The sequence below is a fragment of the Periplaneta americana genome, chromosome 7 (genome assembly GCF_040183065.1).
Source record: "Periplaneta americana isolate PAMFEO1 chromosome 7, P.americana_PAMFEO1_priV1, whole genome shotgun sequence".
Lineage (NCBI taxonomy): Eukaryota > Metazoa > Arthropoda > Insecta > Blattodea > Blattidae > Periplaneta > Periplaneta americana.
The window spans coordinates 171,403,294-171,429,328 of NC_091123.1; the positions used below are offsets into that span (position 1 = coordinate 171,403,294).

The 26,035-nt window shown below is 36.2% G+C and overlaps 1 long non-coding RNA gene across 1 annotated transcript; it reads left to right on the top strand.

The window, feature by feature from the left end:
• Positions 1–254: 254 nt before the first annotated feature.
• LOC138703722 (uncharacterized) lies at positions 255–19,042 on the top strand. The gene is made up of 3 exons (XR_011333248.1): positions 255–356; positions 18,356–18,432; positions 18,816–19,042. It is a non-coding gene; the product is annotated as an uncharacterized lncRNA (long non-coding RNA).
• Positions 19,043–26,035: the final 6,993 nt, after the last annotated feature.

A 26,035-nucleotide genomic window follows, 5' to 3' on the forward strand; every position in this document is an offset into this window, starting at 1 on the left:
TATGACATTGTTTTAAATTGCGCAAATTTTGATAAAAAAATACCCGTGTCATAAATTTTTGTGGAATGATAGTGTTAATTAGTTCACGCGAAAATAACTAGGACAGCGGTAGATAAATAGTTGGAAACACAACCAGTCGAAGAAAGAAGATAACGAAAAAGAAACTTCAGTAATAAAATTATCCATTTAGATATATAATTACTCGTTATGAAATTGTCTTACGATAGAAGCAAATTAGTAGGTCAAATGAAAGTATTGGAATCAGGTGAAATTTCACTGTTGCCAGTATATATAGATCTAAACAAACTGAGGTTCCACTAAATCGTCTTTACACTCCAGAACTAACTCCAGTTGAGGTACGTATTGGGTGACTTGTTTCAGCTTTATTTCTTATAATGATATTAGCACAAGTGGCCGTTTAAATACATCACAATAAGGTAAATGTTGTAACATTCTGATACCAGTGATATTGTTTTTTTTTTTCTGAGACCTTATTAGAATTTTACTGAGTCAGAGGAAATCGGTTGTTTACGTCAACGTATTAAGGGAATGTTCGTGGACAAGATGCTGTCCAAAACCGCTCAGTAAAACTGCAATACATTCTCGAAAAGAACTATCACAATGATACTCGTATCACAGTATTACCAACCTTTAGCAAGTTAAGATTAATAACGAAATCTGAATGTGTAATGAGACCGTAAAAGGATTACTAGTGGAAATCTTACGCAAGTGTATAGCACTCTAGTTTTTGAACGATCGTCATTTAAATAAATAAATAAATAAATAAATAAATATATATATATATATATTAATATTGCATAAATTTGTTTGATAAGCAAAAGTTTCTCATGTAAGAAAGTTTGAATGTCGTTGCCAAGGTAGTATGTGGGTTATAAGTAGAGCTTTAGAAACGGTTTTAAATTAGGCTTATAGGGGTTTACAATGAGGAATCTGTAAGTTTCATTAGGATAATAATTGTTGCATCAACAAGTATAGGCTACTATAACTCCCACAGAGATTAAGGTATTATTAATGCATATCTGGATATATATCGCAATTTTATCTGCGGAATACGAAATTGATGGTGATGGTGATGGTGGTGGTGGTAGTACTACTAGACTAGTAGTAATAGTATTATAGGCCATTCGTTATCCCGTAAAACCAAATGCGTGCGTGCGCAGATGCTTACATTAGAAAGATTTCGCACCTTCGTCGCACGCTAAGCCTATAGCGCTATGTTGACGTCAGAAGTGACGTGTGTTCGTGTTCGTAAAATAAGGAAAGAATCGTAAGTTTATTACACGATATTTCCCGCTCCGTTAAAGCTCTACTTATAACCCACATACTACCTTGGCAACGACATTCAAACTTTCTTAAACGAGAAACTTTTGCTCATCAAACAAATTTATGCAATATTAATATATATATATATATATATATATATATATATATATATATATATATATATATATATATATATTTCACAGTCATCAACGAGTTTTAGCCGAGTAAGGACGTGTGCTGAAGGAGCGGAGTCTGAACAGCGTATAGAGGCATTGACCTACGAACGAGTGATAGAGCGGAAGGTACATTAGAAAATGGAAAAAGTGCTACAACGAGAAGTGATAAAGAAGGGGAGAAATGAAGCTAGGAATGGAGGACTACAAATGCAGAACAGTACAGGAAACTCGAATAATCAAGTGGATATAACATCAGGAAGCTTGACGTGCAGAATAAATAACATCTGTGCGAAGATTGATTATCTGGTACGGGATAATGAGCAAATGAAAGAGAAAATAAAATATTATGAAGATAAGCAAAGAAAGAAGAATTTAATATTCTTCGGGGTGGAAGAAGAGGGTCATGAATATGAAATGGATACATATGAGACTGTATGCAACGTGTGCGGTAAGATTTTTGGTATCGACGTGAGAGTGGGCCACATTGAACAGACTTATAGAATTGGGAAAGGAAGATTTAGACCTATTTTAATTTCTTTCGTAAGCATGAGAACAAGAGAAATTATCTTAAGGAACTTAAGAAAATTAAGAATGACGAAAATAAGGGTTGAAAAAGACGTAAACTATGAAACAAGAAGAAGACGCAAAGCGCTGATACCGTTCATGATAGCTGCTAGAAATAAGGGAAATTTTGCTAAGATATATGAAGAAAAACTTAAAGTCAACGGGAGATACTATGACCTGGAGTTTTGTGAGAAGAATATAAATCATCCGGAATTTGGATTAAATAACGTGGTAGAGAAACATCAGAGGCAGACTGACAAACACGCGCAGCGGGAATCGAAAGCAGGAGTAGAGAATGAAATCAAGCGAACAGTTCAACTGGCTTCGGAAGCAAACATTGGAGCTAATGTAGAATACGAGAAGCATGCGGCGAAAAATGATGAATCAGGAGTCGAAGCAAGAAGGCGTCACACGCAGAAAGAAGACATTGAACCAGGGAGCAAAAAACGGATCACCAAACTAACAGACAGGAAGAAGTACACTTCTAAGAAGAGTGGCATAAAGGCTACAGCGGCAAAGAAATATGCGAATGAGAAGATAAAGAAAGGTTTAAGTTGTGTAATGATGAATGAGTCTAGTGAAGAAGAGGGAGCTACTGATGGTTATGAATCGTGTGAGCGGATAATAGAGGTAAGAAGAAGGAAAGAGAAGGAGAGGAGTCCAGGGTTGGAAATAATAGGAGAATCATCGAAGGGGAATACGGAGAGTATAAGGAAAGAAGTCTTTGCGAGTGCAGGTACAAGTGCAAGTTACGAAAGGGACTGCGGGGAAGAGAAGAAAGAAGTCGAGAATACAACTGACGACGAGTGCGCAGAGGGTCAAAGATCAACAATCGTGGAGATGTTTGAGAGAGAACTAAATAAGATACGCGCGAAAGTAGACGAAACTTATATAAAATGCAGCGAGTTATGTGATATTTAAGGACAGCTGTCAACGAGAGCGCAGAGGGTCAAGTTCAGAAATCGTGGAGGTTTTGGAGAGGGAACTAAAAAAAGATGTGCGAGAAAATAGGTGAAACTATATAAAAATTCAGCGAGTCATGTGATAGTTAAAGAAACAAGGAAGTGCAAACTAAGACGTGTGAAGTGTAAAAGTGAACCAGAGGAAAGATCTGCTTAGTCTGAGGCATAGATAAATTGAAAATCAATGATAAAGTGTACGTTCTCGAATACTGTGGAAAGAATTGTGACAAACCAGAGTTTTGGACTGAAATCTAGCAAAGACAGGTGAATCAAGGCGCACTGAAACGGAGGTTCAATGGACGCGAAAATATGCGTACGTCGAGACAGCACGCTAGGAAGAATGGAAAAAATGCAAACGACACAAAACTTCAATATCAATGAAACGAGAGATGGACAATGACGATACCTGACGTCTACTTCGAGTACGAAACAGCTGACCAGAATAAACCAAGGAGGAAAACATAACGTGAGGCAGATATAAAATACTGCGGACGAAGGATTAGGGAAACAGCTGGAAGTGCCTGAGGTCAGGAGCATAGACAAGACTAATGGGGGAAATGCAAGAGAAGACATGAGAAGAACGAGTGAAGGAATGAAGCGACTACCAGATACTAGTGATTGTGAGGACTGAATAGATAGGACGTTGGAGAGGTTATAGCGAAGAAGAAGAGTGCTAAAAAGTGAGTGCAGGAAAGTTAGGGGTGGCAAAAGTGTAAGAAAAGGAACAGAGAAGAAAGTGTTAAGTGTAAGAAGATAGGGTAAGAGTGTAATAAGATAAACTATCAAACAATGAATACAATGAGAATTAAAGTGGGCGGAAAAAAATATATATATGTGTGTACTGTATATATCTGAACAAATGTGAAGTGGATTGAGAGAGAAATTGGAAGTGTAATTTAAGTGAATTAGATATTTGATGTTTTTCAATGTTTTGGATTGGGAGTAGTAGCAGGGGTAATATAACTGTAGGAGTATTATCGAAATAAATATATGGATAGGGGTAACAAAATAGGAAATTTAGGAATGAAAGGGAAACAGTCTAGGTAGGAGAGAGAGAATAGATGAGAATAGAGGGGGAAGGACATATAGCAATTCAGTCATAACAGAACATTAGAAAGCAATCAAGAAATTCTCGACAAAGAATACCTTAATAGAAAAGAGTTATATGTATAAAGGGATGGTGGATCGAAAAACAGAAATGTGAAGGTCCACCATAACTGTGAATTGTAAAGTTGAATGACAAATAAATATCAATATCAATATCAATATATATATTTAAATGACGATCGTTCAAAAACTAGAGTGCTATACACTTGCGTTAAAAGTATTAACCCATAGAGTTCAATAGAGATTGTATAGTTGGCACAACTGGTAACAAGAGAACAGGTCGTCAAACATACTACTGCCATATATTGGAATATTAAGTACTGAGGTGATACAATAGTACATTTTCGAGATATTTTAGTATTTCAGTTAGTCAATTAATACTTTATTGTATGAGAGTATTTTATTTTTTATCATCTTTATATAATGTACATGAAATTATTGGGGATCCTCAATGTGGTTTTAGGCGTAATAGATCGACTATTGATCAGATTTTTTGTATTCGACAGATATTGGACAAAAATGGAAATATAGGGTACAGCACACCAGTTATTCATAGATTTCAAAAAGGCATGTGACTCGGTTAAGAGAGAAGTTTTATAAGATATTCTTACTTGAACTTCCAAGAAACAAGTTCGATTAATTAAGATGCGTCTCAGTGAAACGTACAGCAGAGAACGTACTGCATTGTATTGTATTGTATTTATTAACATTCCATGGTATTCATAGATTCCTTCAGAGCTAGAATAAGGAACAAGTCAAAAAACATAATACAGTTATAAAGTATTAATTTATAGTCACAGTCTAGATGAAATATATTCAGACGAGGTTTACAATATAGTACACTAGTGCAATACACAGTTTTAGTACCAATTTCATGAAGCGTTGTTGAATATCACGAATTTATCTACAGAATAGAAGGCGTGAGAAATTAGGTACTTCTTTAATTTGGCCCTAAATAATCTTATGTTCTGAATTTCATTTTTTACATCGACAGGGAGGATATTAAAAGTTTTTACTGCCGTAAGTTATTTTTTGACGTGTATTTGTGCTATGACCCATTGAATTGTTTACAAAGTTTTCACGATTGCATACGAGGAAGATTATTAATGAAAAGATATACTGACGAGCCATGGGTATTATTTGTAGTTTTTAAAAATAATCCTACACGATTCCCTAGATTAGGCACCTACTATTTTTCTAATTACTCTTTATTGTAGTAGGAATATACTGTTACTATCTGTGGAATTTCACCAGAATATTATTCCAAAACTCATTACCGAGTGGAAGCATGCAAAGGATATTGTTTTTAAGGTGTTGATATTTACTATCTTTTCCATAGATCTAATAGCAAAACATGCCGAATTTAGTTTGGGGGTAATTTCTTTAATATGATTTTTCCAATTTAACATATTAGCACAGTCTACTATATACAGTCACGAAGCTTGGGATGATTTTTTGCAATTCTCGCGATAGTTGCTAGCCGCTTGGAGCGCTGTGAGTACTAGGAACAATAGACTGTGCCACAGCCATCGTGATCTAATACAGGTCGTAAGGCAGACCATGTAACTCGCTTAACCCGATCACGGAGGGCGGCGTTTCAACCATATAAATTAGTTGGAATGCATAAAGTAATATATGTTTCTCTAAAATGTAGTGTAATTCCATTAATAACATTTAAAACAATGACTATATGACACTTCAGACATAATTCAGTTGCGAGTTAATGTGTAATATTATTTGTGGTGTGAAAATTACGTTGTTCGGATGTATAATACCTGCCTTTATTTCGATTAAATATTGCGAAAACCTTGTACATTCATTTATGCCCGATTCAATAATTTTCAATTGCACCGCACGGATATTTAGATATGTTGAAATTATAGGTTATGCTTACTGTACCAGTTAGTGATCTCCAATGCCTTGCCATTCATATGAAAATTATAGGTTATGTTTACTATATTTAACTTATATTCCTAAATTCGCAATTATACATTATAATTAAGTATAATGTCATGTATGATAACCCGGACATTCAATTTGTCTGTATTTTAATACTACAATTGAGTACTGAATTACTGTATTTATCTACTACTTAAGAGACGAAGTAACACAATTGTACGTACACTAATTTCATAGGAGTGGTATGGTAAATGTTATGTCTAAAATTAAGGTAGGTGGATGTGCTAAATTGAAATTAGAATATAAATTATTTTTTTATTAAATCTCAAAATAGCTTCCATTCTAAACTTAAAATGTTGACGCGAACAGATTATGTTAACATGTAAAATTCTCTTCACATTGAAATAACACAGTTTTGTAATTATATCTGGAACATATTATGCAACAAGAAGTAAACGGAACTTATGGATACGTTACACTAAATGAAACTTAGCAATGATACGCAATAAATTTTTAATATATTATTGCACTGAGCTTCATACACTGAAATAGAAAACCCGAACAAACATTACGGCCTGGTCTAGATCGAATAGGCATTGACTGTGCCGTATTTCGCATTGTTTTGAAAAGCTATGTAAACTGTGAAATGTTCATTTTCGGTTGTAATAATCGTAAATGGCTAAAATACAATAATTTGAATAATAATATGGGACAAGGAGTCGTTTGTAGTACTATAAATTGTAAGAAAAACAGTTTAAAGTTATCCTTCTTCCGAAAGATACAGGAAGGTGTGTTTATAGAATATAATATATATTTTACGAAAATAATATATAAACCTTATGTATTTCATATTTCAATAGTGGAAGGAAGGTGTTAATTTTTTCAAAATAACACGATATCGTCTGCTTGGGAAAGAGTCTGTGATGAGGCGATAGTAGCGATTATGGTGGTGAGCAACTATCTATGTTTGCATATTTAGTAAGTATTGACCTTCGTGACTGTATATAGTAGACAGTGGTGTTAACATTAGCCATGCCGCACAAGACCAAAATGTCAATGCAGAGCACTACCAACATTTTCTACAACACAACATACGTCTTCCTATGCGGCGCAAATGTCCACATTTCCTGAGAGACAATCCATCTTTCATCGTGTATGATAATGCTCGTTGTCATGTAGCAAGTGCAGTGGCCGAATTGCTACAGAATTGGGAAGTATTGGAACATCCTCCGTATTCCCCTGACATGGGACCTTGTGACTACGACTTGTTTCCATGGTTGATAGAACCACTTAGAGGCAAGAGGTTTGCAGATATTACATCAGTGCTTTATGCAGTAGGGCAATCCATCAGAGAGATCAACAGAAACAACATCGCTAACGGCATTCAACAGTTACCAAGGATTTTGCAAAAGATACAGAAACACGCTGGTGAATATATTGAAGGGATGTAAATGTATTTTCCATCTAAGTTCAATAATACATTCGTACTGTCAATGTTTCCACTACTTTATTTACAACCCTCGTATATTAGCATTTTTAAATATTTTACCTTAAAATATGTATACACGTTTCATCATTTTGTTTCCAATTTTTTCACACCACCCTTCCACATTCGGAAGGCTGAAGAATATACTGCACATTTAATCATGACTCAATCAAAATAAATTTAGGAAATTGAAAAGTTGGCCTACCAAATGCTGAGTTAATTTACCAAGAAATCGATTCCAAGTCACATTATTACGATGTAAATTTAAAAATGTATTAACCATAAAATCAGGCTACTTCAATCGTTAGCTTTTGGCAAAATGGAAGAGTATTATCTAATTCTGTACAATGTTATTGTTGGACGCATGAAAACGGTTCTTTCATAAATAATATTCGAATTAAAATGAAATACCTTTCGAAAACTATAACGTAAGTTAAGAAATTTTTTAAATTGCGCAATTTTTTATTAAAAAATCGTGTCATTAAACCTTATGGAATATATAGTTAATTCATTCACGCGAAAATAATTACGACAGCGATAGATAAATGCTGAGAAGCAAAACCAGGTGAAATAAGAACATAAAAAAGATATATCAGTAATTATTCACTTAAATATAAAGTCACTGGGTATGACATTGTCATAGTGATAGAAGCAAATTAGTACGTTAAATTAACATACACCGTGTTCCGCTTATAAGTATAATAAAAGAAATAGTTATAATTTCATAACAATGCATGCAAATGGGTTAAGATTGGTACCATTGTAAAGAGGAAATTGGGAAGTTTTAATCCATTGTTGTTACTTATTTTTAGAAGACTCACGCATGCGCAGATCATTAAATAAGAGAATTCGTATCGTATCTTTAGTCAGTCAGCATGTGGACGCCACAGCAGAAAGCCTTTTGTGTGCTGTCATTAGCAGAACATAGATCCATAATTCGTGTACAGCGCTTGTTTCGCCGTCAGTACAATCTTAGACGGAGGGAAGCTGTACGTCTCAATAATGAAATGGGATAGGCAGCAATTTTCCAGCAAGATGGGGCTCCACCACACTTTGCCAACATGGTTCGCACATTCTTAGACGAACAATTCCCTGCAAGATGGATCGGAAGAGGATCACCGTACATCACATGGCCTGCCAGATCACCAGATCTAACACCACCTGATTTTTTCCTGTGGGGGTTTGTTAAGGACCAGGTCTACAGGACGCCAGTACGTGATTTGGCAGACTTACAAGAAAGAATTTATGTTGCTTTCAAGAATGTTACACCACAGATGCTTCATAACACTTGGGTCGAGGTTGAATACCGGTTGGATATTTCCCGTGCCACCAATGGAAGCCATGTTGAGGTTTATGGAACATAAGGTAACAAAAATTCCCAGTTTTCATTCTTTGTAGCAGTTGGTTTCAACTATATACTTGTATTAATTCAGAAGTTATAGCTATTTCTTTTGTTATACTTATAAGCGGAACACGGTGTATTTTAAAATAAGGTAAAAGCACTGTTGCTAGTATATATAGGTCTACACATACTGAATTTCCACTAAATCGTCTTCACACTCCGAACTAACTTGGATTAGGTACGTATTGGGCGACTTCTTTCAGTTTTATTTTTTATAATGTTATTGACACAAGTGGCCGTTTAAATATATCACAATATATGACTAATGTTAAGATTGATAAAGAAATCTGAAGGTGTAATGAAACCGTAAAGGGATAAGCATTGGAAATTTTACGGATGCCGTTTTCTTAAGAAACGGTTTTAAGTTAGACTTATAGGGGTTTACAATGAGGATTCTATAATTCTCATTATCTTAATAAATAAAAGTGAATGTGGGTATGTATGCTCTTTACACAAATCTACACACTTTGACCGATATTTACAGAATTTTACACATTTAACCTTCGTAACCAGGAGAAAACAATGGCCTACATTAAAATTGAACAACTAGAAGTTGAATTAATTAAAACAATAAAAATAAACATGATCAAACATCATGTATAATATTAAAATGCAATCTTCTACTGTCAATTGTTCTTATTACTCTCTGTTGTATTTAACATCGACTTTCACGAGGCCTTGGAAAAAATGACACGAAATTAAATTTATTAACATTTGTTGATACATCATGACCACAAAAAACTATACAATTAATGCAATAAGAATCTTTGCAGTCGAGGACCCTATTATGAGTTTCTTGATACAGTTGAAGATAGTGAGCAGGCTGTTTTTTATCCAACTGAAATCTCTAATTCTTTGAAACCACAAGGATTGCCACCACATAATAATACTTAATATTGTATCACCAATAGCAAAATATTGACCAACCAAAATTATGCAATGGAACAAGAATTGTTGTGAAAAACTCACGAAAAACGTAATGAAAGTGACAATATTAACTGGGAAAACGAAAGGAGAAGGTGGTTTTATCCTACGTATTCCCATGATACCCACAAATATGTCTTCCGATTTATAAACAACTGTAATTTCAGTGCGTCTAGCGTTTGTACTGGTCATATTAAAATAAAGCTCAGAGACAGTCGCTCAAAGTTGCAGACATTAACTTAGAAGCTGTGTCTTTTCCACATCATTAACTAACCTATGTGGCTTGCTCTCGAGTGGACACTCCTAAATATTAGTATACATAGGCTATATTTATGCAAAGGAGGGAGAAACAAGGAATTTTACACATTAAAAAACAATTCAATGACACCTATGTCTTGTTGCTTATATACATAGTACGCGAGTGTACGCAAATCCACTGAAAATAATACGGTATTACTTCTAAAATCACGTCTCTGAAAAAGTTGTTCATTTCCGAAAATATGTTACTGAGAAATACTATCTGTGTAGTCACGTTGCCAATGTAGTAGGCTATGTTAACTGTTGTGGAAAGACCAGCCTCTTAATTACTTAAATAAGAATATAATATAATGTAATATAATATAATGTAATATGATATGATATGATGTGATATGATATGATATGATATATGATATGATATGATATATGTTATGATGATATGATATGATATGATAATAATAATAATAATAATAATAATGATTTATTTTATTTTAGCTGGCAGAGTTAAGGCCGTAAGGCCTTCTCTTCCACACAACCAGCAAAAAGTGTATATACATATGCATGAACTTACAAAGAATTCAACAATTTGATTTAGATGAGAGTTACATGTATACAAGAGTTATTTACGAATTAAACAACAAAATACTATGAACTATTAATTAAACACTGAAATAAACTGGGTAGCAGAATTAAACTAAAATACGTAGAATGTTAATTATATTTCAAATTATATTAGATAATAGAAAGAGATTATTATGAGACAATTTTGAAAATGCAGCACAATCAGGATGATGTCTAAAGAAAAAAAGCAACAGTGTAGTCAGTAATATTTTAAATCAGTATGATTGGAGTGAAATGCTAATAAGGTTATCTTTTAAGCTGTTCTTAAAGGTGTTTGTTGTCTTGCAGCCCCTAATACTTTGTGACAAGGAATTCCATTGACGCGGGGTGGATATTGTAAAAGATGAGGAATAACAAGATGTTCTATGAAGAGGTATATTTAGCGTGCCACAGATAAGTGATCTGGTATTTACGTCGTGGTTAGAGTATAGATAAGAGAAACGAGACGAAAGGTAATTTGGTGTTGAGGTGTGCAGAATTCGAAAGAGTAAAGACAAAGAGTGTAAAGTTCTGCGTTCTTTAAGTCGGAGCCACGAGAGACTTGCGAAGGACGGTGATATGTGATCATATCGTCGGATGTTGCACACGTATCTGATGCACATATTCTGAGCTCGCTGTAACTTGACTGACAGTTCAGAACTTAGATCACTTAACAAAACGTCACAATAATCGAAGTGCGGCATTACTAGGGTTTGTACTAGGGTAAGTTTTAGTTGCTGGGGCAAGAAGTTTCTCAAGCGACTCAAAGAGTGAAAGGAGGAACAGATTTTCTTTATCGTTTCTTTAACTTGAAAATTCCAACTTAGATTATTATCAAAAAAGAAGCCAAGATTTTTTACGACAGATGAATAAGGGATTAGCGTGTTGTTAAGGGTAGCAACTGAAAGATTACTGTTATTAAGGGAGTTAACTACACGCTTATGTCCAATAATTATGGCTTGAGTCTTACTTGGGTTAAGTGCGAGTCCGAAATTGGCCGCCCAAGTGGAGACAGTGGCTAGGTCACAATTTAACTTGTCAATCGATTCATTGATCGTATTGGGTCTGGAATGTATGTAAAGTTGTAGGTCGTCGGCATAGAGGTGATATCGGCAATACTGTAAGTTCTTTGATACGTCATTAATGTAGATAGAGAAAAGTAGTGGTCCTAATACGGAGCCCTGCGGCACTCCCGCCTTTGTGTATCGCCATTGGGAGAATTGATTATCAAGTGAAACACACTGTTGGCGGTCCCGTAGGTAGGAGTCCATCCAGCTCAAGGTATTGTCTGATAGGTGCAAAGTTTTCATCTTTGCAAGAAGCAAGTCGATATCAACAGAACCAAAGGCATTGCTGAAATCGAGAAGAGTTAGTGCCGTTACTTCACCCCTATCCATAGCTTCACGGATGTCCTCGGTCACTTTAAGTAGGGCTGTAGTAGTGCTGTGTCCATGCCTAAAACCCGATTGATAGTCATCGAGGAGTTTGTGTTCGTCGAGATAGTTCGTAAGTTGTCCGTGTACAATATGTTCTAATGCTTTTGAAAGAGTGGGAAGAATTGATATCGGTCTGTATTGGTTTACTGTAGAAGGTGTGTTAGATTTAGGTAAAGGTTTCACTAATGCCATTTTCCAGAGTGAGGGGTAGGACCCAGTCATAATAGATGCACTGAATATATGGGTGACGGTCGGCAGAATCACATCTATTATTTTATACAGGAGAGTGATATTTATATTGTCTACACCTTGGGCTTTAGATTTCATACATCGCAGCGTCTTCATTACGTCAGTCGGGTTAATGTATTTAAAGAAGAATTTATCCCACACAGGTTGGGGGTAAGATCTGAGAAATTCAAGAGTCTCTTTTTTATGTAATGGTTCAGGTGGAGCAGTGACGAAATGTTCATTTAGGCTATTGAGTGACAAGTTGATGTTATCTACCCGAGGCTTTGCTTTTGTTAGACCCAGGTTATTAAGGTTACGCCACAATTCTTTCGCACTGACCGAAGGTATAATAAGGGAATGTGCATGGCGTAATTTAGCATTTCTTACTGCTTGATTACATTTATTTCTTAAAACTTTGTAAGTATTAAAATCTAATTCGTCCTTGCTCCGTCTGTATTTACGATAAGCAGTGTCTCTGTCTGTCATGAGTAATTTTATGGCATCGCACATCCAAGGCGCAGGGCGTCTACCAACTCGTCTGGTTTTCAAGGGTGCGTGTTTATCGTATAACTGGATTACTAGGTCGTTAAATTTTTCGATTTTGTCGTCAATGTCTGGTAAATTCCACACTTCAGTCCAAGGCAGGCTAAGTGCATCGTTGATTAATTTATCATGCTCAATATGCTTCAAGTCACGGTATGATGTGATGTGAGGTTTATATTTTGGACAATACAAGGAATATTCTAGAAAGATTATGTCGTGTGCTGAGATACCCGGCGCTGGTAGTTGTCCATTCGTTAATGCTAACTGAGGATTAGTCGTGGCAATAATGTCAAGAAGTGTCTCCGATTCCTGGGTGTGGTGGGTAGCTGCGGAAGGAAGGATGGATATATTGTAAGACTCAAACATGTTCTTAAGTTGAACTGTAGCGTAATTACTTGAATTTAATAAGTTTGTATTGAAATCGCCTAAAATAACAGTATGGTCATAGTGAGGCACAAGATTAAGCAAAGGTGTTTCAAGATCACTTAAGAATCCTGATTTAGGGGGTTTGTATACAACTCCAAGGAGGCACTTTTTGTTGCTTGCACCGACTTCGATGAATAGATATTCAGGATGTTCTAAGACTTCATTCGAAGACTGGTAGACAATTTTAAACGGTAAGTCCGATCGCACATATATCGCAACACCACCTCCGCGTTTACCAATTCGGTCATTTCTACAGAGGGTGTAATTATCTAAACTTACTAGAGAAGATGATAGGGAAGGCTTCAACCACGTTTCAGAGATAAGAATAGCGTGAAGAGACAAAGGAGAGAAAATAGACTGAACTTCATTGAAATGACAGAGAAGGCTTTGAGAATTTATGTGGGCTACTTTTAAAGTGTTAGGATGCGAGCTGAAAGACGATTTTAACAGGGCACTGGTCGAAGTAGCAGGTAGTGGGTTAGGGGTGGCTGGGGTGGGTGGGGGTGAGGCTGTGGAAGGGAATTCAGAAAAGTGAAAGTCGTTTGTGTGAGGGGCTGCAGACAGCGAGTCATTCACCTCGATGCAGTCAATACTGACAACTTACAGAAACTAAATTAATATAAACTAATAGTAATGCAATAATGAAGGAGATTAATAATAATATTTATATGATAACAGTAATAGTGAATATTGCAATCCTACCACTAAAAATTGAATTACGGACTAAGAAAATGTGGTAGTGTATGATGTTATGACCTAGTGCTTGCATATTAACTACGGCAGATCAGAAGCTTTTACAATTTTGTGTTTTACATTCCCAATTTTAACAAAAATAATACCGTCTGTGGTCCAGACATTAGTCAGTCCATATCGCGTGATGCAGTCTTTCAATAGTGCATGCCGGGATTGCGTTAAGTCCTCTCTCAACGTTACACCTGAGTTTTTTAACAATTTTTTATTAGTGAACACTTCTCTTCTTTTTCGGTAACTTACGAATTTTACGATCACCGGCCGAGGTCGGTCTCCTTGCCTCCCAACCCGGTGACTCCTATCGATGTCGCTCACCACCAGGTTGACCCCGACTTTTGCCGCGACTTCGATGGCGATCTGGTCTGTGTCCTCGTTGTTGTTTTCCGGGATCCCAAATATACGGAGACTCTGCCGGCGCTGATATTGTTCAAGAGCATCCTGTTTGTCTTCTAACTTTCTTTCTAGGCTGGCGATTCTTTCATCCTTCTCACGAAGGGATGCCTCCAGCTTTTCGATCACCTCCGTGTTGCGCGCGAGAGCAGACTTCAGCTCCGACACTACAGAGTCCTTGATGAGGTTGGCAAGACCCGCCAATATGGTGGGATCGCGCCAAGACTCCTCAAACACACGCTTCACACAATCTTCAATGCTTTCCTCCTGTTGCCTGCTTTTTCCACGAACCATGATAGCAGAAATTATCAAACAACACTGGTAGATCAATAAATACAAAAAATAATAGACGAAATTCGGGTACACCTCCAGAAAAAATATGCGAATGCACGAGCTCAAACTAGCGTTGCTACTCACTGTCCGCCATAAGGAAATAAAAATGATAAGATATGATATGATATAAAATATGATATGATATATGATATGAGATGATATAATATAATATAATATAATATAATATAATATAATATAATATAATATAATATAATATAATATAATACAATAAAATCTATATATATAGTTTGAACTGGTAATGGAAATTGCGGGAAAACGGCTGAACGGATTTTAATGAATGACCCCTCATTTTGAAGCTTGGAATCCAAAGTTTCTCAGAAATATAGTAGTTTTCAGTGAAATGTTAATTTTCCTACATAATTTTCCTATTTTCCAAAATCTATCTTTCGTCAGTTTTGAGAATTTAATTTCATTTCAGAATAAAACAAAACTCACATTCCAATAAACAATAGGCTATTCCACGTAGGCCAAGACTTGCAGGATTGCTGACATATTTAGAGTTCATATTCAAGTGGTTATTAAAAACTTCAAGACTTAGCCTACTAAAAATAATTTTTATTGTTATTAATCAAGTGGAGTTGCCGCTTTTTCATATACTTAATGGCGGTGTGGTGCAGATATATTTATATATGCGTCGTTCTCTTCAGTATTGGCTCGAGAGAGCGCAAAACTTACTGTTCCTAAGGAAAGACCAAAAGGTTTTTTTTCTTTTTAGGTATTAGGATTTATTTATTCTTATTATTGATTTAGGTGTATTAATTTAAGTAAAGTTAATAGAACATTTTAACTCTACTTACTGATAAAATAAGAGTCCCAGAAAATTTTGTAGTCTCCCAATCATTTCAGCAAGATCTTTCAGCAGGATAAAAGTATTTTATTCTCTACATTTCAAGCTCTACATGCAGCAACTATACCAAGATGCTACGTGTATTGTTCGAAAGCATAGCATATCTGACATTTTTTTTAACTATCGCCCCCAATTCATAATGACCTGAAATAGCTACTTCTTTATTCTCACATGAAAAACTCACTGATCGTCCTGACATTTTACTTGCGTTTTCGTGTTGAAACTCAAAAACGGAAGGTGGATAGGTTCAAAAAATGTATTTGGCATAAAAACATTCCGAAGGAGTATGGTTCATTATTATGGAAACAAATAACTTTCAAATTTTATTGTTTGGTATTCTTCGTTGAAAATAAAAACGCAAAACTTTATTTGAAGGTCTGATGAACTTAGATTCCAGCATTTGCTGCGCAAGCCACTAGTATAATGTAATGTAATGTAATGTAATGTAACGTAATGTAATATAATATAATATAATATAATCTATATATATATATATATATATATATATAATTTGAACTGGTAATGGAAATTACGGGAAAACGGATGAACGGATTTTAATGAGTGACCCCTCATTTTCATGCCTGGCAGCCAAAGTCTTTCGGAAAAATAGTAGTTTTCAGAAATGTCAATTTTCCTACATAATTTTCCTATTTTCCAAAATCCATCTGTTGTTAGTTTTGAGAACTCATTTTATTGAATCACGGCCGACTTGATTGAATTTCAGAACAAAACACACACTACAATAAACAATAGGCTATTACACGAAGGCCATGACCTGCAGGATTGTAGACATATTTAGAGCTCAATTCAATTTGTTATTAAAAACTGATTCTGCAGTGTATAATTTTCTGAGTAAAGCTGTGTATTGGATATTCAAATCTACGAAACTTGAGGTGGTTTGATGACATTATTACCATTAGAAATTAAATATTATTGTAGTTAATATCATGATGCATCAATTTTTCATTGATTGTACATAATATTGATGCTATATTGATGACATGATAGTGAAATGTTTTGTACTTATGTAAGTAAATGTAGAGAATATCTTAATTTAGATCTTCATTTCTATAATTTACTGAGTGGCTGCTATATATAACTACAAAACTTAAGTAAGATAATAATATTGTTATTAAAAATCATATATTTTTATACTTATTAACCCACTGGGGTTGGGTCTTTTTCATATACTTAATGGCGATGTAGTGTAGATATTGATATACGTCATTGTCTTCATTATTGGCTCGAGAGAGCGCAAAAATTACAGTTCCTAAGGAAAGATCAAAAGGTATTACTTACTAATAAAATAAGAGGCCTAGAAAAGTTTGTAGCCTCCAGATCATTTCAGCAAGATTTCTTAGTAGGGTAAAATGATTTTACGCTCTACATTTCAAGTTCTACATGCAGCAGCTATACGAAAATGCTATTGTTCGAAAGCTTAGCAAACCTGACTTTTTTTTAACTTTTGCCTAAAATCCACAAATACCTGAAATAGCTACTGCTATCGTCCTGACATTGATACTTGCGTTTTCGCGTTCAAACTCAAAAACTGAAGTTGGATAGGTTCAAGAAAAAGTATTTGGCCTAAAAAAATCCATTCAGAGGGAGTATGTTTCATAATTATGGAAGCAAATAACTATCAAAAAGACAAGTATTCTTCATTGAAAATAAATCTGAAAAATTTTTATTTGAACGTCTAACGAACTTAGTTTGCAGCAGTATTTGCTGCATAAGCCACTTGTATAATATAATATAATATAATATAATATAATATAATATAATATAATATAATATAATATAATATAATATAATATAATATAATATAATATAATATAATATAATATATAATATAATATTACAACAATGATTTTAATATCTCATACCAGACTCTCACGAGGTAATGTAAGAAAGCTATTGTCGAGGACATAAGGGGAAAAATGTCTACTGCGATACTTACTGACTCTCCAATTAAAAAAAAACCTTAGAGGAGAAAAAATCGAAAAAGAATAATGAATTTGTTCAACAAAAATACAAGAGGAGACTGTAGCAGTGTGAAAAAAAACTTTTAAGACCAGTAGAAAGAGAAAATGATGTCACATCAAAATTTTACAGACAGAAACAGAAAATTTGTTTGCATAAACTCCTCAGATAGCTTATTTTTAATAAGACAATATGACATATAGTCATTTACATGTTCAAAATTAATTTTTCTACCTTATGTTTCTAGAATTCAGTTCTTCTTTTACCCGATTGTTTAACTCCATGGTTATATTATATTTATGTGTATTCGTCATATTGAATCGTTTGCCTGTGCAAAGAAATAAATTTTAAATTTTAAAAATCTCATCTTATATACAGTTCGCTCTTATTTAACATGTAGCCAATCTACCCTTTACCACGCGTCAACCTTTCGAACAGTGGATCTCTCTTCGTCATCAGGTGAAAACCTACTGTGGGGATCGTTACTAATAGCTAGCCTGTCTGACTGATCAACGACTGGCTCTACTCAGGCCCTTAGCTTAATGCTTTAAACTAATACCTTCATATTAAGCCTACATTCTGCAAAACCAACGCACTATATTCTACATGTAAATATGTGGACAATAGCATTTGATAAAAGATAAAAATGATGACTTTATTGTGATATTATAAAATGGTGAGAATGCTGTCCATTGTTTTGCTATTTATTTATGTAATTATTTCAAACTATTAATTGCAGGTGCCTGTGCAAGAGTCCACTACAAAATGTCCACCACTCTTCGTGTGTTGCTGTTTGTGTTTCTACTCGTAATAATGGTAAATTTTTAAATAATATATTTAATTTAAATCAAATATTGTACTTTGTAATTTTTCCTGCTTGAAGTGCCAAAACTAAATTACGAAAATGAGCACGAAGACAAATTGAAGGCTCATATATACAGTTTTTTCAATCTTTGTTTCAATACAAAGAATAAGTTTTTAACTACCATCTTCTCTGCAAGCATCATTAAAAATAATAAATATGTACTCGCAAAAAGTAAGAGAGATAAGCAAATAAATACAAAGTAGTTCAATATATCGACAGTGACATCCTGAACTTGGTAAATCCCTTGTTCTCGAATAGCATTACATTTTAACTTATGTTGAAACCACGTGCAATGTTTGAATTAAATATGTCATCCTTTTATGAATTGTTTCAGACGCCTGCCATCCAGAGCTCCCCTAACATACAGCTTCTGCACAAACTAGTTCCAGAGGAATTACAAAACAAAATAGGCAAATGAAAAACAAATGCACAATACTGTATAAACACAAAATAACAAAAAATTATCCTAATGCACGTATCTGAAAATTAATGTTTGTATATCTGATGAACCCGCCTTAAATTGTAACACATCTACCAGAATAAAACATCTATCTACTACTAGCTATTGATTCTTATTTATTTGTATGCGTCGACGCTAGGACCTAAGTGTCCAACCCACGTGACTTACAAAATAAAGACTGTTCTACATTACACCACATATTCAAACTCACAATAGCACTACAATTATTGAGTTACGTCCAATAAAATTGTTCATAACTCTTTAATATTCATGTCCACGGATACATCAGAATCATAGCTATCAGACATCTTACATTACTATGATGTATCGGATGTATTACAACACCAACATTTGTTTGCGGAAGTAGTGATACTTCCACAATGATACACTGATCACCCCATAATGTGGTCACTCTCGGGGGTCAAGTGTAGTGGCTGCAGGAAGATTGAGTCGGGTTCGATATTCTCTTATATTCAAATCAACAGTATGCTTGGATCAGTATTGACTCGCCAGAACACACTCCAGTCTCTTTGGTGTACGCGTTGGCAGAACACGGTCCAGTCTCTTTGGTGTACGCGTTGCCAGAACAAGGCTCAGTCTCTTAGGTGTACGCGTTGACAGAACACGGTCCAGTCTCTTTGGTGTACGCGTTGCCAGAACAAGGCTCAGTCTCTTTGGTGTACGCGTTGACAGAACACGGTCCAGTCTCTCTGGTGTACGCGTTGAGAGCACGGTCCAGTCTCTTTGGTGTACGCGTTGACAGCACGGTCCAGTCTCTTTGGTGTACGCGTTCGCAGAACACGGTCCAATCTCTCTGGTGTACGCGTTGACAGCACGGTCCAGTCTCTTTGGTGTACGCGTTGACAGCACGGTCCAGTCTCTTTGGAGTACGCGTTGACAGCACGGTCCAGTCTCTTTGGTGTACGCGTTGACAGCACGGTCCAGTCTCTTTGGTGTACGCGTTGACAGAACACGGTCCAGTCTCTTTGGTGTACGCGTTCACAGCACGGTCCAGTCTCTTTGGTGTACGCGTTGACAGAACACGGTCCAGTCTCTTTGGTGTACGCATTGACAGCACGGTCCAGTCTCTTTGGTGTACGCGTTGACAGCACGGTCCAGTCTCTTTGGTGTACGCGTTGACAGCACGGTCCAGTCTCTTTGGTGTACATGTTGACAGAACACGCCTCAGTCTCTTTGGTGTACGCGTTGACAGCACGGTCCAGTGTCTTTGGTGTACGCGTTGACAGCACGGTCCAGTCTCTTTGGTGTACGCGTTGACAGCACGGTCCAGTCTCTTTGGTGTACGCGTTGACAGAACAGGGTACAGTCTCTTTTGTGTACGCGTTGACAGCACGGTTCAGTCTCTTTGGTGTACGCGTTGACAGCACGGTCCAGTCTCTTTGGTGTACGCGTTGACAGCACGGTCCAGTCTCTTTGGTGTACGCGTTGACAGCACGGTCCACTCTCTTTGGTGTACGCGTTGCCAGAACACGGCCCAGTCTCTTTGGTGTAATCGTTGACAGTGCACGCCTTAGTCTGTTTGGAGTACATGTTGACAGAACACGCCTCAGTCTCTTTGGTGTACACGTTGACAGCACGGTCCAGTCTCTTTGGTGTACACGTTGACAGCACGGTCCAGTCTGTTTGGTGTACGCGTTGCCAGAACACGGCCCCGTCTCTTTGGTGTACTCGTTGACAGTGCACGGTCCAGTCTCTTTGGTGTACATGTTGACAGAACACGCCTCAGTCTCTTTGGTGTACGCGTTGACAGCACGGTCCAGTCTCTTTGGTGTACGCGTTGACAGCACGGTCCAGTCTCTTTGGTGTACGCATTGACAGCACGGTCCAGTCTCTTTGGTGTACGCGTTGCCAGAACACGGCCCAGTCTCTTTGGTGTACTCGTTGACAGTGCACGCCCTAGTCTGTTTGGTGTACATGTTGACAGAACACGCCTCAGTCTCTTTGGTGTACACGTTGACAGCACCCGTCCAGTCTCTTTGGTGTACGCGTTGACAGCACGGTCCAGCCTCTTTGGTGTACGCGTTGACAGCACGGTCCAGTCTCTTTGGTGTACGCGTTGACAGCACGGTCCACTCTCTTTGGTGTATGCGTTGCCAGAACACGGCCCAGTCTCTTTGGTGTAATCGTTGACAGTGCACGCCTTAGTCTGTTTGGAGTACATGTTGACAGAACACGCCTCAGTCTCTTTGGTGTACACGTTGACAGCACGGTCCAGTCTCTTTGGTGTACACGTTGACAGTACGGTCCAGTCTCTTTGGTGTACGCGTTACCAGAACACGGCCCAGTCTCTTTGGTGTACTCGTTGACAGTGCACGGTCCAGTCTCTTTGGTGTACATGTTGACAGAACACGCCTCAGTCTCTTTGGTGTACGCGTTGACAGCACGGTCCAGTCTCTTTGGTGTACGCGTTGACAGCACGGTCCAGTCTCTTTTGTGTACGCGTTGCCAGAACACGGCCCAGTCTCTTTGGTGTACTCGTTGACAGTGCACGCCTTAGTCTGTTTGGTGTACATGTTGACAGAACACGCCTCAGTCTCTTTGGTGTACACGTTGACAGAACACCTTGCAACCCTAGGTTGCAGTAACTTGGTTTGGCTTGAATTTTCGAGAGCTGGACCCAGAACAGATTCAAGTTCTTAGGCTTACAGTAGCCTACTGTACCCTATATATAAATATACTGGCCTATAAAAGCGACAGTTATATTTTACGGTTTGGATTAAAATATTTCTGAATGAAACTAAAGAAACATATGGTAATAATATAATTACAATTATCCTTAAGTTCATATCCACTTATATGTTTATTACTGAGCAGGAGTGGAGCGTTTTACAACAGGCAGTTCCAATACTGACACCCTTTAACACAATGATCACAGTCCTGTCAGGTGAAGAGTCTGAATACATTATGTTGGACAGTAAACTTTAATCCCATTGATAGCCCACGTTTCTTTTGTTTCATTCTGAAGCTCCCTTAATATATATTTTACGTTAACTAAACCGATTAGAATAATAATTGACAAACCCTGTTTGCGATTAAACGAGAGTTTCTAGGAGAATTAAAGTATAAATGTTTACATTAGCTACTGAAAAGCTTTACTTCTGCATTAGTTTTGCAGTTAGATTGAATGTTATTAATTTCATCAATGACATAAAAGTAATACGGCTTTGCACATATACTATGAATTTCAAAACTACAAAAAAAAAAAAATTGTCAGCTAACGTAGCACTTTAAGCAAAACAAAAAAAGAGCCGAAGGAAGAGAGAGAGATTAACATAAAAGAGAGATGAAACAACAACAAATTAGAACTTATTTTAAAAGATACGCGGACGTCAGCGGACTCGAATCACTACCTGATCCGATTAAAGGAATGCTCAGCGGAAAGTGTATGTCTGCGCCACAGCACATATACAACCTGTGCTGCATCAATCGGAGATAACCGGAGGTCTCCGATTGAAAGCGCGCAAACAACCGCTCCGGAGAAAACCTAATCATAAGCAGCACGACTACAGTCATAACCAGTTGCTGCATCAAGCAGTTTGATATTAATCGAGGTCTTGTGAACAATAAATAGCAATCATAAGTGTAAGCTTCGTGTTATGCTTATTGTTGCTTAGTCAACTGTCCGAAGAGAGGTCTGAACCTCAGAAGTGTTATCAAAAGGCACCACTTATAAGGTAACTAAACCAGGAGATAACGGTGTAGGGTGGTCAGTTCCTTTCCCCTTCATTGCATACATAGCCGATTAGCTATATGTCACATTAATCAGAGTTCAGATGCATACAAACAATTGTTCTTTACCTGACACATATCATCAAGTGAAATGTACTGTCTGATAATAGAGATACATATCCGCGGGAACCTCAATCAGAGAATGTTATACTTATTGTAATGTCTTCTTTAATTGGTAGAATGTGGAACAATATCCGTTCCGAAAATGAAGGGCTTACACACCGGGTTCACGAGTACTTTCAGGAAGAATGTGACGATGCGAGGAACGGTAAACCTATGATATCCATGACTAAGTGTATGCGTATATGCACGTGAACGACCACAAATATTATCAGAAAATGCAGGCTCTAAATTTCTAATATATTATAAGGAAATGAACTCACAATTGGACAACAATTAGAAGGCACAGCAACAAAAATTATTAAAACCTTAATATGTGATAAAAGTATAAAAAACATTAGCAATAATATTTTTCAAACCAGTTTTATTCTTCTTCTTATTTGGTATTACAGCCCAGGTGGGCCTTAACCTCCTCTATGGCTCTCTTCCATCCTTCTCTATCCATCGCCAACTCTCTCCAATTCCTTATTCCTAATCTATTCACATCCACTCGTACACAGTTCCACCATCTTGTTCTCGGTCTTCCTCTTAACCTGGTTCCATCTGGGTTGTTATTGAAGACAATCTTCACTTTCCTTGTTGTTTCCATCCTTGTGACGTGTCCCAACCATCTCAGTCTTTGACATCTTATGTGCGCCTCCAAACCCGATTCCTTGTACAGTTCGTATATATCATTATTATATCTGGCTCTCCATCCATCCACTGTTTCAATTGCTCCGAATATCCTTCTTAAGATTTTCCTCTCAAATACTGCTAGTTGTTTGCATGTATTTTTATTCAGGACCCATGTTTCTGTACCATATGTTATAATGGGTCTTATTAAGATTTTGTAAATCTTGATTTTGATTTCTGTACATATTATTTTATTTTTAACAATTGGTAAAAGTGAATAATATGCCCTGTTAGCCAGATTTATTCTCCTTTGTACCTCATTCCTTACGTCATTATTTGCTGTCAATATTGATCCGAGATATGTAAATTCTTTTACTTTTTCAAACTTGTATGTTCCCATTTTAACTTCCTTCACTTGATCATTTTGTCTTTTGGTGACTGACATAAATTTAGATTTCTTTGTATTTATTTTAAATCCCAGTTTCTGAGTTTCCTTATCCAATGTTATCAAGGCTTCTTCAACGTCTTGTATCCTTCTTCCGGTGATGATGACATCATCCGCATAGCCTAAAATCTGTTGTGTCTTATTAAAAGTAGTTCCATTAATTTGGACTTCTGATTTTATTATTGCAATGTGTAGGGCTATATTAAACAAGAGAGGTGCCAGCCCATCTCCTTGCCTGGTTCCTTTCTCCAATTTAAAATTTTCAGTTGTGATCTTTCCTAATTTCACTGTTGCCTTTGGTTCAGATGACACAATTCTGCATACATTTATCAGTTTCCTTGAAAAACCGAGTTGATGCATGTGTCCCCATATTGTCCTAAGTGTTAGATTATCATATGCAGATTCAAAATCTAAAAAGAGGCAGTGTAAATCGATGTTCTGTTCCCAGCATTTTTCTGTCTCTTGTCTCATTATGAATAGCTGGTCCACCGTCGATCTTCCCGGTCTGAATCCGCACTGATAGTCCCCTACTATTCCTTTCATATATGGTAACATTTTTTATATAGGATGTTAGTCAAAATTTTATAAACTGTACACAGTAAAGTTATTGCCGTATAGTTATCACATATCATATTATCACCCTTTTTATGTATTGAAACTATCATCCCTGTTCTCCACTCCTCAGGAATAGTCTCGGTTACCCATATCCTTTGTAACAAATATAATATTGTCTTTTTAAGTTCTTTACCACCCTTTTTAATCATTTCTGTTGTTATGTGGTCACACCCAGGAGCCTTGTTATTCTTCAAACCAGATTTATTACAGTATGAAAAAAAAAACAAAAACAAAAAAATTCTGCTGTTACATTATTTGGTAACCATAACACTGTTATGGTCTCTCTGACAACTTCAATATTTTTACTGCATGTAATAAACACTTATTTCTGAAAAGTAGACTATTCTCAGACATGTAAAGTTGTTTAGTTTAATACAATTTATTTTTTACTTGTCCTATATAAAATATATTAAAATTTACATAATGTTTTGTTACCTAATTTTTCTATTTTCAAAGAAATGAGCATTACTGTAGCGTACCTTTTGCATAAATGCATGTTAAATCCAGTGTACAAAATATCAGAGTTCTACATCTAATGGTTGTGGAGTTACGAAATAATATGTGTGAAAATTTTTAAATTTTGGAAAATTTAATTGAAAGTAAAAACGGATTTCTAAAAAAATATTATTAGGAACCTTTTTATACTTTTATCAGATATTCAAATTCCAATGAGTCTTTTTGTGGTACCTTGTAATTTAGGTACAATTGTGAGTTTATTTCCTCATAAAATGTTAGAAATTTAGAGCCTGTATTTTCTGATAATATTTGTGGTGTTCACGTACATGCACTATTAAAGCTAGTGGAATTATGAAAAATAGAGTTCTTAGAGAAACAAACAGGCGGATTGAAAAGCAAACGAAAAAGCGGCAGTGGGATTGTTCTGAAAATAATATGGGTAATTTCGATAGGAATGCATTTAAGCTTGTGTAGAGAAGGTTACATTCCAACTGTGAATGATGTACTAAAAGAGCCAAAGAGCAGTTGGGTTTCTCTGCGTCTCTATCATCTCTCTAGCCAATAATGACAAACATTGGGTTCCGCTGTAAAAACAATAACATGACACGGAAATATTTCATGGAACCTCAAGACATAATTGGGTTGCGTGATCAGTTTCTTCATGCCAATAACAGTAATATGCGTTACAAGAGCGGTGTGTTGAAGTTTTCATGTTCGAGGAAAAGTTTGAAAAAGCGAAACGTAGTTGAGCTTTTTTAATTTCCGAGAATTGAAAGAAAACATACCGGTCGTGTATCGTACATTATTTTGTGCGAAGATCGTTTATTACATACCTGAAAGAGGAATTTCTAATTAGTTGCAATGAAATCTCCATCTTGGTTTCTGTTCAATGACGGCAAATTTGGAAAACAAAAGTATCTATCTTCAACATTGTTGCTTTAAAATATTTTCTGTGTTTACTATATTCCAGCAGGCCGTGATATACGTCTGTCTTCCCCCCCCCCCAGTCTATAAATGCGAACTTAAAAAAAACGCTAATGTTATGTAATGTTTTATTTTTCATTTTAGTATTTTAACAATATTATTTATATAACAT